Below are 18,590 nucleotides of genomic sequence, written 5' to 3' on the forward strand. Positions count from 1 at the left end.
TACCAAAGTTTGGTTATCCATTCCTCAGTTGTTGGACATCTAGGTTGTTTCCAAGTTTTGGCTATTGTAAATAGTGCTGCGATGAACATCGGCACCAGCACCATTTGTTAAACAGACAATCTCTTCCCTATGTAATGGATTTCAGCCCTTTGTCAAAGATTAGCTGACCATAGGTCAAAGGAGTTATTTCTGGGTTCTTAATTCTATTCCATTGGTCTGTGTATCTGTTGTATCAGTAGTAGGCTATTTTGACTACTGTGGTTGTGTAGTTTTTGAGATCCATGACTGTGAGATCCATGACTGTGAGATCCATGACTGTGAGATCTCTTACTTTGTTCTTCTTCTTCAATAGTGTTTTGCTTATCCGAGGTCTCTTTCCTTTCCAAATAATATTAGTGATTGTTTTTCTTCCATGTCCTTAAACAGTATTGTTGGGATCTGGATTGGGATTGCATTGAATGTATAGATTACTTTGGGTAGTACTGACATTTTCACAGTGTTCAGTCTTCCTATCCATGAGCATGGTATGTCCTTCCATTTAGGTAGATCGCTCATGGTTTCTTCAAGTAGTATTTTGAAGTTTTCTTTGTAGATGTCTTTTGTGTCCCTGGTAAGTATTTTAAGTGTGGGAACTCTGGTGGCATAGTGCTTGAGGCATTTGACTGCTAACCAGAAGGTTGGTGGTTCAAACCCACCAGTCATTCTTTGGAAGGAAGAGTGGGCAATCTACTTCCATAGTGATACCACCTTGGAAACCCAAGGAGGGGTTGCTATGAGTCAAATCAACTCAATGGCAGTGAGTTTGGTTTGGTTTAAGGTAAATGGAATTGGTTTCCTTATTTCTTTTTCAGCAATCACTTTGCTGGTGTAGAGGAATCCAACTGAATTTTGGATGTTGATCTTATATCCTGCCACTATGCTAAATGTCTCAATTAGTTCCAGTAGTCTTCACTGAGTCTCTTGTGTTTTCTATGTATGGGATCATACCATCAGCAATAGGTATAGTTTCACTTCTTCCTTACCAATTTAGGTGCCTTTGATTTCCCTTTCTTACCTTATTGCCCTGGGAGCTCTGGTAGCATAGTGCCTAAGGCACTTGACTGCTAACCAGAAGGCTGGCAGTTCAAACCCACCAGCCACTCCTCTGAAGAAAGGTTGGGCAATCTACTTCCATAGTGATACTGCCTTGGCAACCCAAGGAGAGGTCTGACTCAATGGCACATAACAACAACAGCAACAATGTTATTGCCCTGGCTAGAACTTCCAATACAATGTTGAATAGAAGTGGTGATAGAAGTTGTCCTTATCTGATTCTTGTTCATAAAGGGGAATGGTTTCAGTCTCTCTTCATTGAGGAGAAGGTTGGCTGTTGGCTTTGCATATATGTCCTTTGTTATGTTGAGGGATGTCCCTCCTATTCTTATTTTACGGAGAGTTTTGATCAGGAATGGGTGTTGGATTTGTGCTGGATTTTATCAAATGCCTTTTCTACATTGATTGATATGATCATGTGGTTCTTTTCCTTTGTTTTATTGATGTGGTGGATGGCATTGATTATTTTTCTAATATTGAACCATCCTTGCATATCTAGTGTCAATCTCACTTGGTCTTAATGTATATTATTTTTTGGATATGTTGTTGCAGTCTATTGGCTAGGATTTTGTGGAAGATTTTTGCATCTATGTTCATAAGGAATATTGGTCTGTAGCTTTCCTTTTTAGTGATGTCTTTGTCTGGTTTTGATATTAAGGTTATGCTTGCTTCATAAAATGAGTTTGGGAAGATTCCATCCTTTTCTATGTTCTGGAATAGTTTGAGTAAGATTGGTGTCAGTTCTTCTCTGAATGTTTGGTAGAATTCTATGGTGAAACTATCTGGGCCAGGACTTTTTTGTAGGTAATTTTTTTGTGACCTGTTCAATTTCTTATTTTGTTATGGGACTGTTCAACTACTCCACTACAGTCTTAGTTTAGGTAAGTAGTATATTGCTAGCAATCTGTCCATTTCTTCTAGATTTTGAAATTTATTGGAGTATAGTTCTTCCTAGTATCCTGATATTATCCTCTATATTTTAGTTGGTTCTGTTGTGAGGTTGCCCAATTCATTTCTTATTCATGTTATTTGTATTTTTGCCTTCTTTTCCTTTGTTAAATTTGCCAGTGGTTTGTCAATTTTATTAATCTTTCCAAAAAAACCAACTTCTAATCTTGTTGATATTTTCTATTGTCTTTCTATTTTATGTTTCATTTATATCTGCTCAAATGTTTATTATATCTTTTCTTCTGGTCACTGTAGGCTTTTTATATTGTCTGGTGGCATAGTGCCTAAGGCATTTGACTGCTAACCAGAAGGCTGGCAGTTCAAACCCACCAGCCACTCCTTGGAAAGAAGGTTGGGCAATCTACTGCCATAGTGGTACCATCTAGGAAACCCAAGGAGGGGTCACTATGAGTTGAATTCAACTCCATGGCAGTGGTTGCACTGCATTGTTTTTTAATTGTTGGAGATGTTGGTTTAAGGTGTTGATTTTGGCTCCTTCCTCTTCTTCTTCTTTTTTTTTTTTTTTTTAATGTGTTCTTTTATTGCTATCAATTGGCCTCTGATCACTGCTTTTGCTATGTCCCAAAGATTTTGGTATGTTGTGTTTTCATTTTAGTTTGATTCAAGGAATTTTTAAATTTCATTTTTTATTTCTTCTATTACCCAATCATTTTTAAGGACAGTGCTACTCAGTTTCCATGTGCTTGCTCTTTTTTCTAGTGTTGATTTCTAATTTTATAACGCTGTGATCTGAGAAGATGCTTTGCAGTATTTCAATGTTTTTAAATTTATTAAGGTTTCCTTTGTGGCCTAACATATGATCTATCCAGGAGAATGTTCCATGTGCACTGGAAAAGAATGTATATTGTGTTGTTGTTGGGTTAAGTGCTCTGTAGATGTCTATAAGGTCAAGTTGGTGGATTGCACTGTTTAGTTCTTCTGCATCTTTGTTGAGTTTCTTTCCAGTTCTATCTTTCATTGAAAGTAGTGTATTAAAGTCTCCTTCTATGACTGTGGAGTCATTTATTTGTCTTTTCAATTCTGTTAAAGTCTGATTTATGTATTTTGGGGCTTTTTCATTGGGTTCATAGATATTTGTTATGGTTATGTCCTATTGTTCAATTGGTCCTTTAATCATTATATAATGTCCTTCTTTGTGTCTTATGGTGGTTTTTGTTTTAAGTTAATTTTATCAAAAATTAATATTGCCACTCTTGCTCTTTCATGGTTGCCATTTACTTGATATATCTTTTTCCAACCTTTGATTTTTAGTTTGTTTTTGTCTTTGTCTCTAAGGTGTGTCTCTGGTAGACAACATATTTATGAGTTATGTTTTCTTACCCAGTTTGCAACTCTCCATCTCTTGAGTGATGCATTTAATCTGTTAACATTCAGTGTAATTATTGACAAGTATGAAATTGTTTCTGTCATTTTGTTATGTTTTTATATAGTGTTGCTGATTTCTTTGTTCCATATCATTATCTGTGCTGACCTCATTTTTTTAATGAATCATGTTATCACTTCCTTCATTGCTATTGTTTTAGTATTTACTAAATATTTCTGTTTGTCCTCTTTTTTTATTGTGATACCAAGGTTTATAATTTCTCTTTGAGGTTACCCTGTGTTTTATGATTTTCTTACCAAGTTTAAAACAGTCTATTCTATTGTGCAGTTCTCTTGACTTCCTCACCATTCAGAAGTCCTGTAACTATATTACTTTTTCCCCTTTTTTGTTTTGCAGTTTTCTTATTTGCCAGTCAAGGTCTCTGGTTCCCTACTTACAATCTTGTAAGCTTACTTCCAGAACTAGGTTGGTTTCTGGGTTATGTCATCTTGTGTGTTAATGGTCAGTTGTTGTTTTTTGTTGTTGATTCTCTGTCCAAAGAACTCCCTTTAGCATTTCTGGTAAGGTTGGCCTAGTTTTTAACAAATTTCTTTAATTTCTGATTATCTGGAAATTTCCTGATTTCACCATCATATTTGAAGAAAAATTTTGATGGGTATGTAATTCTTTGTTGGAAATTTTTCTGTTTAGAGTTTTATATATACCATACCATCACCTTCTTGGCTGCATGGTTTCTGCTGAGAAATCAGAGCTTACTCTTATTGGTTGCCCTTTGTAGGTAACTTTTCATTTATCCAGTGCTGCTTTCAGGATTCTTTCTTTGTCTTTGGTTTTGGTGAGTTTGGTGATGATATATCTTGGTGATTTTGTTTTGGGGTCTATCCTGTTTGGGTTTCATTGGACTTCTTGAATGGATATATTCTCATCTTTCATCATATCAGGCAAATTCTCTTTCAACAAGTCTTCCACTACTTCCACTATTTTCTCTGTGGTTTTATTGGTCTCTTCCTGTTCTGAAATTCTGATTATAGGTAGGTCATTACTTTTGATGGTATTCCATGTGAACTTTAGGATTTCTTCATTTTGTTGTGATCTTTTTTCGGATTCATCCCTTTCCAAAGAGGTAGTGAGGTATTTGTCTTCAATCTCAATAATTCTGTCTTCCATTGATTTGATTCTACTCCTTCACCCTTTCATTGTGTTGTCTATTTCTGAAAATTTAGTATTAATATTCTGGATTTCAATCTGTAGAATTTGTACCATTTATAATTTTTCATTTATTTTGTCATTTGGTTCTTGGATTGTCTTCTGAAATCATTCTAGGGTTTTGTCTGTGTTTTCCTTATTTTTTTCAGTGTTTTCATCAATCTGTGTTTAAATCCATTGAAGGTACCTAAATATAATTCTTTTGTATTCCTTATCAGGGAGTTCCAATGTTGTTTCTTCCTCAGGGATATGTTCTGGGTCTATATACTGGTCCCTTGTTCTACTGCATTATCTTGCTTCTCTGTGTGGACTGTAATGGTCTGCTTTCTCCAAAACATTGTGACTTTGTTGTATTTATATTTTATTGTTGATTTTATAGTGGAGTGATTCACCCAAGATTTTTGTTTTCTTTGGATGTATTTGAGTAAGCAGGGTACTGTACTGCTCTGTTCACTAGTTTCCAGCAGTTATCCACTCACCACCTGTCTCCTGGTTGTGATAGAGTATGAGAGTGGTTGCACAGATCTCTGTTAACTGTTTGTAAAGAGCAGTTAGAAGTCAGTTAGACTTATATTGGCTGTCATGCATCATTGGCCAGTTGGTGTGGAAGCAAGTGGTGGCCCTCACTCAGTAGGTGGAGCTCCAGGAGGTGTGGGTATGGTTGGGTCATATAGACATGGTTGCTGTCCCACACTCAGTTAGGCAAAAACAAAAATGGAAAAATGACCAAAAAAGTAAATGCAAGAGGACAATAAAGACACACCACCAACACACAGTAACAATCACCAAAAAGAGAAAGAAGGAAAGGCATAGAATAAGCCAAAAATTTAAAGAAATACTTTAAAAAGGCAAAAGAAGTATGAAAATAAAAAGGGGAAAGAAAGACACACAATATCTGGGGAGGAAAGAATAAACTTAAAGAGGTAGATAAAGAGAATAATGAAGGAAAAAAAGGGTAATATGCAAAAGGAAAAACAAGGGATGTGGCGAGCCACAAGAAAGAAAAAAATATGGCAACCAGGAAAAGGGAAGAGAGTAAAATCCAAATCTAAAATCTGGGAAGGGAATAAGAAAGAATAAAAGTAAAAAGGAATAAGGAAAAAAAAGGGAAGAAGAAGAGGAATTTTATAACAAACAAACAAACAAAAACAAGAAACAAATATCTGGGAAGGGTGGGCAGGGCACTCATGCTATGTCAGAGTACACAGACTGGGATGAAATTCCTACATGCCCAGAAGATTGGTGGGAGTGAGGGATAGCTATACCTTTGTCCACCAAGAGGGTATGGGGTATAAGACTAATAGGGGGAATATCACATCTTTCCAGTCCTCAGCCTCTGGTATGTCCTCAGTAAGTGGAGCCTATTCTTAGGTCCTTGGAATCTGAGACAACTCTGGTGCTTTAAATATCCAAAATGGTTGAACCACTTGTAAACATTCGAAATAGCAGCACCCACTGGACAGCCAAAAGTACACAGCTCAGTTTGTCATCTTGTTTGCTGTTTCTCTTTTTAGTTATCAGCCATCAGTGTGGTCCTCCATGCAGCCCTTGGTAAACAGGACCAATTTTTAGGTTAATTCTTAGATCCTAACACCACTTGAAAATATCCAAACTGTCTGTGCTTTCAAGATTGCTGACAATCCACAGCTCCATTTATCTCCTTATTCAGTATTTTCTTGCAGGTTCTTCTACTACTTGGAGTTTAGTCCACTTCTGTATCCTTCCTTTCTTCTTCTTCTTCTTTTTTTTTTTTAAATTAATTAATTAATTAATTATTAAAATTGTGATTTGGGTGAAAGTTTACAGAGCAAATTCATTTTCCATACATCAGTTCACATACACTTTGTCTCATGACATTGACTACAATTTACCACAATGCAACAGCTTCCCTCCCACTTCCTTCCTATAGTTACCTCTTCCCTGTGTCCTTCCTTCCATGCACTCCTGCCCCCTGACTTATGTCCCTGTGTATCCTTCCTTTCAAAGCTCAGGGCTTCAGGATTACCTTTTGTATCTGTGTCAACTGATTTCTCTTTTTTGAAGAGGGTCTGTGTAGTTTGTCTGCCTATTCTATTATCTTACTGGAACTCTTTTTTTATTATTTCTTTAATTTTAAAAATTTTAACCAATTCCTTCAGTGAAGCTTGGATGTTTTCCTTCAATACCATTGGTTCTTAACTATATACTGCCTCCTGAAATGGTTGAGTGCTGACCAATTCTTTTTGGTACAATGATTCTATGTATTCCTTCCATCTCCTATTGATGCTTCTTGCATCACTTAGTATTTTACCCTTAGAATCCTTCAGTATTGCAACTCAAGGCTTGAATTTGTTTTCATTTCTTCCAGATTGATAAATGCCAATTGCATACTTCCTTTTTTATTTCTAATTTCAGGTCTGTACAATTTCATTGTAATACTTTGCTTTGTCTTCTTGAGCCACTCTTTGAAATCTCCTGTTCAGGTCTTTTGTTTCATCTTTTCTTCCATTGGCTTTATCTACCCTCCATTCAAGAGAAAGTTTTAGAGTCTCTTCCTACATACATTTTGGTCTTTTCTTCCTTTACTTCCTTCATAACAACCTTTTGTGTTCTTCATGTATAATGTTCTTAATGTCATTCCACAACTTCTCTGGTCTTCAGTGATTGGTGTTCAATGTATTAAACCTATTCTTCAGATGATCTCTAAATTCACGTAGGATATAATCAGGGTAAAAAATTGGCTCTCATGGATTTGTTTTAACTTTTTTCAGCTTCAAATTAAACTTGCATATAAGCAATTTATTGTCTTCTTCTGGACTTTTTCCAACTGATGATACTGAGCCTTTCTATTGCCTCTTTCCACAGATGTAGTTAATTTGATTCCTGTATATTCCATTTGGGGAGGTCCAGCTGTATAGTTGCCATTTATGTTGTTTATAAATGCATTTGTAGTGAATAAGTCATTGGTCATGCAAAATTTTGTCATGCAGTCTCTAAGAAATTGTAATAGTGGCATAATCATCACCATTTCCCAAATGTGTTAGATCATGGTACCCTTTTTTCCAAAGTGCATCTCATTGCACTTGTGTTCCACATGACACACTTTAGGAAATATCTAAAAGCATCTCAAGTATCTACTTTACTAAAGTAAATCTGCCTTTAAGAAAAGCATATCTTCTTCCTTTTAAATGTTTATTACTTTATTAGTATTTTTGCTGACAGTGCACAACCTAGTTAATTTAGTCTCTTCCTGAAGACTTTAAATCCATATCCTAGAATACTGAGACTAGCAGCATTATCATATCTGTCTCTTATCTTTTGTGGCCTTTAAAATTGCTAACCCTTTTCTAATCTAGGTCTCTTTGGAAATATCACATCATTAGAGAGTTAACTATGCTGTAGAGTCTCAATAGACTGAGAGATATTTTTTTAAAAAAATTCAGTCAAATTCTAAAACTTTAAGTAGTCAGATATGGATAATAACTAGCAAATATTGGTGCTTGCTTATTACCTGATAAATGAACACACAAACCCCATGAAACAGTAGTATTGTTGTTCCCGTTTAATAGGTAAGCAAACTGAGAGAGGCTTGGTAACATGCTCAAATTCACACAAGTAGGAGAGGGTTGATCTGGAGTTTGAATCTGGTTTCAGAAACTTTTCTTACCTATTATAATAATGTATCATGTGAAGGAGAGAAAGCTAGAGGTTTGTAGGAATACATCTAAAAGTAGGCAGTTTGTAATATACTCTCAGTTAGCCTAATCTTAGTCACAGTTACCAAGGGATACTGGTACCAAGAGTTTTCTCAGCATAAACTTTCTTCTTACAATTAGTCTTAAGAGCATTAACAACAATAACTTAACATGGCTCAAAAATAGTGTCTTTAGAAATTTACAGAGATGGAAAGGAGATGAGTGGTTACCAAGAACTGTTGTTGTTGTTGTTGTTATGTGCCATAGAGTCAGCCCCGACTCATAGCGACCCCTCCTTGGGTTTCCGAGGCAGTATCACTTACCAAGAACTAGGGAAGGGTAAATGGGCAGTTATTGCTTAATAAGTACAGAGTTTCTCTTTGGGGTGATTAAAAGGTTTCAGATGAAGATACTAGTGATGGGTACACCACAAGTGACTGTAATTAATGCTACTGAATTGGTTAATAATGAAAAAAAAAATTATGTTATGTATATTTTACCATTGGGAGCTCTGTTAGCCTAGTGCCTATGGCATTTGACTGCTAACCAGAAGACTGGTGGTTCAAACCCACCAGCCACTCCCTGGAAGGAAGATTGGGCAATCTATTTCTGTAGTGATACAACCTCAGAAACCCAAGCAGGAGTTGCCATGACTCAGATCCGAATCCATGGCAGTGAGTTTGGTTTGGGTTTATATTTTACCATTATGAAAAAAAAAAAAAAAAAGATTTAAAAAATAATAAAACATAATGTTCTAAAACAAAAAGTACTGCCTTCAGATAGGCAACATAAATGAGTGTCCATATGATGTGATTTCAAGAATTCCTTTGTTCCCACATAGATTTTCCTAAGAAGTATTTGAAATGCCACCATTAGCAATTTCTACTTCTAGACTAAGGCCTTATATACTGTTAAAATTAAATATCTTCAGAAAAGATTACATTGATTTTTATTACAACCATTATTACTTTTTAGCTATTCTGTATTATTTTTTTTATCTACAGTAGCTAATTTATAATTGCAACAATGTATGGAGTATCTAACACATGGCAGAAATTGTACCAGATTCTCTAAACACACTATCTCTTTTACTCTTTCAACAACTCTGTTCAATAGGTATTATCGCATACAATTGACAAAGAAAGAGACTGAAGGATGTGTAGGAAAGCTAGTTGATGCACAGTATGAAATGGTGTGCAGCAGTTGGAAGCAAGAGACTAGATTTTCACAGAGCAACACAGCTGATCTTAAAACATACAGCTGTGTGAGAGAATAGGATCATAACAACCACTATAGCTTTTATATAACATCTAAAATCTTACACATAAAAATAGCTACAAATTTGTAAATAATTCAAGCACGTGTTGACATTGGAAGGAAAGGAATAAAGATGAAGGATGAGGAGAAGGGATAAAGAGAGAATGAGAGAGAAGAAGAGTGGGAGGAGGAAGAAGCAATGGAGGAGAAAGGAAGAAAAGGGGCAAGAAAATAAAGAAAAAGGAAGGGAAGGAAAGGGAGAGGAAAGGATAAAGAAAAAATGAAAGAAAAGAAAGGCAGACAAAGAGAAAAAGAGAATTGTTGTTGTTGTTAGGTGCTGTCTAGTCATCTCCAACTCATAGTGACCCTACGTACAGCAGAATGAAACACTGCCCAGTCTTGTGCCAGCCCCATGATCCTTGCTATATCTGAGCCCATCTTTGCAGCCACTGTGTCAATCCATCTTGTTAAGGGTTTTCCCCTTCTTTGTTGACCCTCCACTTTACCAAGCATGATATCCTTCTCCAGGGAATGGTCACTTCTTACAACATGACCAAAGAAGGTAAGACAAAGTCTGGTCATTCTCACTTCCAAGGAGCATTCTGGCTGCACTTCTTCCAGGGCAGTTGAGCACAAACTGCCTGCACTAACCAGGGACCTTTCATCTACTGGTAGAGATTCTAGATAAACTTCTTCCAGGACTTCTTTCAGAACTCCATGGTGCTTTCAGCATTCTTTGCCAACACCTCAACTCAAAAGCATCAAGTCTTCTTTGGTCTTATTCATTGTTCAACTCTCACATGCATATGAGGCAATTAAAAATACCACAGCTTGTATCAGGTGCACCTTCATATCCAAGGAGATATATTTGTTCTTCAGCACTTGAAAGAGGTATTTTGCAGCTGATTTGCCCAATAAAATACATCATCTGATATCTTGACTGCTGATTCCATTGTTATTGATTGTGTTCTTGTTGTTATGTGCCATCGAGTGAGACCTAACTCATAGCAACCCCTCCTTGGGTTTCTGAGGCAATATCACTATGGAAGTAGATTGCCCAACCTTCCTTCCGAGGAGTGGCTGGTGGGTTTGAGCCACCAGCTTTCTGGTTAGCCATCAAATGCCTTAGGCAATATGCCACCAGAGTTCCCCAGGTATAGTCCTTGACAACTTCAATGATCTATCATGATTCATCTATCATGATGCTACTTATTGGTCCTGTTATAAGGACTGATTTTTGGTTTCTTTATATTGAGGTGTAATACATACTTCCGACTGTAGTCTTCAATCTTCATGAGTAAGTACTTCAAGTCATCTTCACTTTCAGCAAGGAAAGCTGTGTCATCAGCATATCACAGGTTGTTAATGAATCTTCCTCCAATCCTGATGTCACATTCTTCTTCATATAGTCCAGGTTCTCAGATTATTTGTTCAGCATACAGGTTGAATAAATATGGTGAAAGGATACAACCCTGACACACTTCATTCTTGATTTTAGACCTGTAGTGTCCCCTTGTTCTGTTTGAATGACAGCCTCCTGTTCTATGTGCAGGTTCCTCATGAGTACAATTAAATGTTCTGGAGTTCCCATTCTTCTCAATGCTATCCATAAGTTATTATGATCTATAAAATTGCATGCTTTTGCAAAGTCAATAAAACACAAGTAAACATTTTTCTGTTACTCTTTCCTTTCAGCCAACATCCATCTGACATCATCTATGATATCCCTCATTCCACATCCTCATCTGAATCCAGCTTGCATTTGCAGAAGTTTTCTGTCAGTATACTGCTACAACCGTTTTTGAGTTATCTTCAGTAAGATTTTCTTGCATGTGATATTAATGATATTGTTCTATAAGTTTCACATTCTGTGGGATCACCTTTCTTTGAAATGGGTACAAATATGGATCTCTTCCAGTCAGTTGGCCAGGTAGCTGTCTTCCAAATCTCTTGGCATAGCTGAGTGAGTGTTTCCAGTGTGGCAACCATTTGTTGAAACATCTCAATGGGTATTCTATCAATTCTTGGAGCCTTGTTCTTTACCACTTCCTTCAGTGCAGCTTTGACTTCTTCCCTCAATACCATATGCCACCTCCTGAATTGGATGAACATTGACCAATTATTTTTGGTACTGTGACTTTGTGTATTCCTTCCATCTCCTTTTGATTTTTCAAGCACCATTCAATATTTTGCCCATAGAATCTTTCAATATTGCAACTCAAGGCTTAAATTTTTTCTTCAGTTCTTTCAGCTTGAGAAATGCTGAATGTGTTCTTCCCTTTTGGTTTTATAACTCCAGGTCTTTGCACATTTCGTTATAATAATTGACTTTTTGTTTTCACGCTGCTCTTTGAAATCTTCTGGTCAGCTCTTTTATCCTGTTGATTCTTCCATTTGCTTTAGCTACTCTTTGCTCTAGGGCAAGTTTCAGAGTCCCTTCTGACATTCATTTTGGTCTTTTTTCCTTTCCTGTCTTTTTAATGACATCTTGCTTTCTTCATGGATGATGTTCTTGATGTCATCCCACTTTCCCTTTGGTTTTTGGTTATTGGTGTCCAGTGCATCAAATCTGTTCTTTAGATGTTCTCTAAATCCAGGAGGTATATTATCAGTCATATTTTGGCTCTCATGGATTTGCTTCAATTGTTTTTAACTTCAGCTTGAACTTGCATATGAGCAGTTGGTGGTGTGTTCCACAATCAGCTCTTGGCCTTGTTTTGGCTAAAGATATTGAGCTTTTCCAATTGTCTATTGAAAACCATGTAGTCAATCTGATTCCTGTGCATTCCATCTAGTGAAGTCCACATGTATAGCTGCCATTTGTGTTGCTGAAAAAATAGCTATTTGCAATGAATAAGTCGTTGGTCTTGCAAAATTCTTTCATGCAATCTGCAGCATTATTTCTATCACCAAGGCCAAATTTTCCAACTACCAGTGATTCTTCTTTGTTTCCAACTTTTGTATTCTAATCACCAGTAATAATCAACACGTCTTGATTACATGTTTGGTCAATTTCAGATTGCAGATGTTGGTAAAAAATCTTCAATTTCCTCATATTTGGCTTTGTTGGTTGGTGTGTAAATTTGAATAATAGTAGTATTAACTGGCCTTCCTTATAGACACATGGATATGATTCTATCACTGACAGCATTGTACTTCAGGATAGCAGCATTCTTTGTTATAATGAATGCTACACTATTCCTCTTCAATTTGCCCTTCCCTGCATAGATCATATGGTTTTCTGATTAAAAATGGCCAAAACCAGTCCATTTCAGCTCACTAATGCCTAAGATGGGAGCTCTAGTAGCGTAGTGCTTGACTGCTAACCAGAAGCTACTCCTCGGAAAGATGGTTGGGCAATCTACTTCCATAGTGATAGTGCCTTAGAAACCCAAGGAGGGGTTGCTATGAGTCAGGTCTGACTCAATGGCACATAACAACAACAACAATGCCTAGGATATCAATCTTTATCTGTTCCATTTCATTTTTTACAACTTCCAATTTTTCTACATTCATACTTCATACATTCCATGTTCTGATTATTAATGGATGTTTTCAGCTTCTCGTTTGGAGTCATGTCACATCAGCAAATAGACATCCTGAAAGCTCTACTTTACACATATCATTAAAATAGGCTGTACTCTGATGAAGCAGCTCTTTCCCAGCCTTCCAACCTCATCATAGAAGATGAGTGCTAGCTTATCTTCTAGCACTGTATCGGACAATGTTTTGGGGTGATTCATAAAGTTGTCCAGTAGTGTATCAGACAGTGTTTCACTACTATTCATAAGGTTTCCACTGACCAATTGATTGAGAAGTGTATGGCCTCCTCCTTCTTCCTAGTCTGTCTCAGTCTGTAAGCTCTGCCAAAACCCACCCACCATAGGCAACCCTGCTGGCTTTTGAAGCACTGGTGGCACATCCTCCAGCTCATAGCAACACACAAGTCACCCTCAGTATAACAAACTGACAGACAAGTTCATCTCCTTTAACCATTCCAAGCCACTCCATTCACTTCCTTTCCTTCCACCTACCTGTTCTGGCAATCTACCATCTCCCACTTCCTGCCTCAGGTTCTCCCCTTACCTGTTCTGGCCATTGGCCCGGCTTCGGCTTCCTGCCTGGGGCACTTAGAGAGAGAAAAAAAAGAAAGACTTTATGATAAAGTGCCCTAAATTAGATAGTGTGTTTATTTAAGAGTAGGAAGAAAGTGAGAAGGGAGGGAAGAGAAAACCCCTGCCCATTGAATTCTTGAGTCTCTGATGACCAAGAGTATCATTATGACTACAATCACCCAAGGAGCAATAGATGCAAGATTTGATCTGACAAGCTAAGGAAAGATACACTGTGGTAAAATGAGAACATAGTAAATGTGACCTTCACATCTTTGTAAGATTCCAGCAAATAACTTGAAGCCCCACACATTTAGAATTCAGTGCAGTGTCTTTAGGACTCTTATTCAAGATACAATATGAATTCTTAATTTAACTCAGCATGGGGCTGTTAGAAAACGCAAATGTGCCTGTCTGGATGCAAGCAGATCCACAACTTGGCACTCTTGCAAAGAGCTGTCTATCCAGTGTCTTTGTCAGTTCCTTTCTGGTCAAGATCTGAAAAGCAAGAAACCAAGAAGAGTGAAATAGCAACCAGGAAGACATGCTTTGCTATTCCGAAGAGCTCAATCAGAGAGAAGACTTCAGGGAAGATTGAGCTAATATGTGGCGGAGGAACTGGTCTTCAGAGAACCACCCAAAGGAAGTACCCTCTTCACCCTTCAGTCAGTGTAACACTGTGCAGTAATGAATGGCTTGCAAAGAGCATGGGGAGAAGGCTGGCAGTAAGTAGCCTTTCAGTCCTTAACCCCCAGGATGGAGCTGAACAAAGCCAGGTGACCTGAAGCTTTATTAAGATAATACTTGTTGGGGCCTAGTTCAACAGCATGTTCTCATTTAATACCCCAGAATTTACTGGTCCCACGTTTAGAGTTTGGCAGACCTCAGAGCACACTGTGCCAAACTTTCTTCTCTTTAATTGCTAACCCCGTGTTTATTTGAAAGCAGAGTTAATCCATGTATTTCTGATTACACATCAGAACTCATCAACATGAGGCCCTAAAAAAAGCCTGTTTGATGTTCAAAAAATAATCTGAAGCTATCACTCTTATGAACGGGAAGCTGGACTTTGCCCCCAAATTAACTACTCCAAATGCTAAAGGACTTTGGTTTGATCTGATGCTTCTTAAGATATTTGAACCTCTTCACTGTAGACTTGGCCCAAACTTCATCCTTCTATCTTTTTATAGTCTATAGTCCATGCTTTTAGTCATTTAATGTGTGATGGTGATTTCTGTCATCTGGGATGAGAGTATTGCTAAAAATTATACTGTGTAACTAGTAGCAACAAAAACATGTTATTTACTTCATAATCCAAGCCATAGTCTCCATTTTCATGAAAGATAATTTTCCCTTTAGTCTCTTTTAGCTCTCTTGCTGAATATTATTTTTTATCATTGCTAGAAGCTATCAACTAGTAAATAAACACAGAAATAAAACTTATGCGATATTTTCAAAAGTGAAGGAAAATCCACAAACTTCAATTTAGCATTCAATTCATACACACATAAACATCACATATGCATATGCATATTTACTTCTGCACCTCACTGTTTTATTTCACACAAAAAATAAACTATATGATCTCAATCTTTGAGATTGAACTCTCAAATTGTCAGATTCGATTAATAATTTTATAAAGTAAGACTGAAAATTGAGACACAAGCCATACTTGATAATTGGTCTCACATATAACATCCTGCAAATATTCTATAAACCATAAAAAGATTTAGTACATTTATAAAAGATAGGTTTAGGGGCAGGAAGTTTCTTACAAATCTCTTGCAATGCATACATTAAAAAGTATCATGTACATATATTTTCATAATTTCCTTATTAGGAAAATTACATCAAAATTTATTTAGTTCATTTTTCTGAATATGACCTGTTTGAGGGCTTAATTTAATTTAAGGAACATGAGAGTAGAGAGAAGATAGTGCAGGTGTATTCATTTTTTTTTTTCCTTCGCAGAATAAATGTTTCTTTTAACTCAGTCATCTATCCAATAACATGAGAACTCAACTTCATTCCCTCTCACATCTGGATATCTTTATCCTGCTTAAATCTGCAATTAACTTTGCAACCAAACTCCCATTTTCATAGAGATCCCACGCTTTTATCTGATTCCTGGCATTGCCCATCATTTTGCAGTTCCTGGGAGGATGTAGGCTTAAAGGCTCAGAGGGGACGACCAAGTGGACATCCTCATTCAGTGAAGCAGTAGTGTCCAGAGGGCCCATATGTCCCTCACAGTCATGAGTAGCAGCTCTCTGTGTCTAGGATAAGTTTAGACAGGATGTTTTTTCTGAGACCTCCTGACTTACCTGGGAAATATGGTTCTCAAATCATATTGAAGCACCGGCATGTAAGGTGAAAAGTCAGTGGGGTGGGTAGGACTAGAAAATGTCTAAGATCAAAGTATCGGGGAATGGGTACAAAATGGTCAAGGACTGCCAGTTTAAATATCAGTAATAAAAACAATAATGCCCTCCAGATTGAGACTCAAGCAACTCTGGAACTTGGTTCACCACGAAGGCACTCTTCTGTCTTGCTGAGCTAGGGGGAAGTGGGGTAGTCACTGACATAGACCAGAGGTCTGACAGAAAATCCTATGCAGGCAGAAAAATATGAAGAGGAAGAAAAATAACCCACAATACCACCACTATCCTTTTAGATCATTAAATGGTCTTCAAAATATGATTTGGGATGGCTGCAGAGTGGTTTTCTTAAATGAATGGTTGTTGAAATGATTTTGGCTGAATAACATGATAGGTCTTTTTTAAAAGCACAGATAAGTCTTAGATTTTGTTCTATTTATTACATTTTTTTTTTTTTTATTTTAGAATTTTTCATTCAGAGGGGTGGAAGGTGGAAGGACTGGGTTGTCTGATTTATGAGGAATAAGAGAAGCTGTTCTGTAGCCTTTTGGAGAGAGGAGATCTGTGAGCACCAAATGTAGAACTCCAAACTCAAGTCATCTCCAAGGTAAGAAACAGTAAGTGCATATCCTGACTTTTCTTCTTCCTTAACATGCTTCTGAATTTCAGCTTTCTTTTTAGGATGCTAGGGAATGATGGGATGTACTGAATGAAGCAAGAGATAGAAAAGCAAGCAGGGAATTCACAACAAATGAATAAGCACTGTTGTTGTGTGCCATCAAGTCGGACTCAACTCATAAAGACCCCTCCTTGGGTTTCAGAGGCAGTATCGCTACGGAAGTAGATTGCCCCATCTTCTTTCCGACGAGTGGCTGGTGGGTTTGAACTGACAGCCTTCTGGTTAGCAGTCAAGTGCCTTAGGCACTATGATACCAGAACTCCTTGAATGAGCACTACCATGAGCATTACTATGGTAGAAATAACGGCAAACTTTGATTTGACTGGCAATGAAATGTTGTTGTTGTTGTTATATGCCGTGGAGTCGGACCTGACTCATAGCTACCCCTCCTTGGGTTTCTGAAGCAGTATCACTAAGGAAGTAGATTGCTCCATCTTCTTTCTGAGGAGTGGCTGGTGGATTTGAACCGCCAGCCTTCTGGTTAGCCGTCAACTGCCTTCGGCAATGAAATACGCACTATGAAAAGATTAAATAAAGAAGCTCTGAACTAGAAATGAAAAGGTGACAAGAGATAATAAAAAGGGAGAATATAAGACATTTTAGAGGGGATGAAAAGAAGATTACAAAATAAGGATAATATTGGTCAAAATAAGCTCAATGTGTGCATAGATAGTTGATAAAATCATATGTATATATAAAACCATATGTATATATGTATTTCCAAAAGAAACCAAAAACCAAACTCATTGCTGTGGAGTCAATTCTGACTCATAATGACACCCATTGGATTTCCAAGGCAGAAGCAAACTGCCTCCTCTTTCTTCCACAGTGCAGCTGGTGGGTTCAAACCACCGACTTTTTGGCTAGCAGCCAAATGCCTTAACCACTACACCACCAGAGCTCCTTATATAAGTATTTAGCCAGGGAATGATTAGCACAACATTGAGGACAGAGATTACTTTCTGAGAAGGAGGAGGTTATTACAAGCACCCATAAAAGTCTTGGGGTTCTAGTAATGTTTGCTTTCTTTAACTGAGTGGTTGTTTCATTGTGTGGTAACTAATCTATGAAGGATCATATACTTATTATGCACTTTGCCATATGGTAAACTCACAATTAACACAAAAATAATTAGCTACTCTGCCTAAGGCACTTGACTGCTAACCAGAAGGCTGGCGGTTCAAACCCACCAGCCACTCCTTAGAAGGAAGTTTGGGCAATCTACTTCCATAGTGATACTGCCTTGGAAACCCAGGGAGGGGTCGTTATGAGTCTGGTCCAACTCGATGGCACATAACAACAACAACAACAATTAGTTACTAGAAATACTTGGAAGAGTTTGGGATTTGTTTCTTTTGGGTGTAGAGAATAATTTTTTCAGCAGTGGAAGGAATATACAGAATAGAAATAGACTTTTGTTTAAAGGGGAAAAAAATTAAAAGGAAAAAATTCACCCTTGACAATTGAGATTGGGAAGGATAGAAAGGTGCTCTGAGTTTGCAAATAGTTACTTAGATAAAAGAGTTGTAGAAGATTCCTAAAACCAAAACCCAGCCCACTACCATCGAGTTGATTCCAACTCATAGTGACCATTTAGGGAGGAGCTGAAATGCCTTAAATGGTTTTCAAGGTTGTAAATCATTTTTTCTCTTGCCAGAGGCTTGTGGGTTCAAACCCCTGACCTTTGGTTAGCAGGTGAATGCCTTAACCACTACTCCACTTTCAGGAGATTAAATTAAACCCCTGAAAAAGATCTTTAAGAAAGATGTGTTATTCAACCACGAGTCTGTCAGTTTGTCATGTTGTTGTTGTTGTTATGTGCCATCAAGTCAGCCCCGACTCATAGCGACACCTCCTTGGGTTTCCGAAGCAGTATCACTATGGAAGTAGATTGCCCCA

The sequence above is a fragment of the Orycteropus afer genome, unplaced genomic scaffold (genome assembly GCF_000298275.1).
Source record: "Orycteropus afer afer isolate SDZICR_OR568_19922 unplaced genomic scaffold, OryAfe1.0 scaffold00276, whole genome shotgun sequence".
NCBI classification, from domain to species: domain Eukaryota; kingdom Metazoa; phylum Chordata; class Mammalia; order Tubulidentata; family Orycteropodidae; genus Orycteropus; species Orycteropus afer.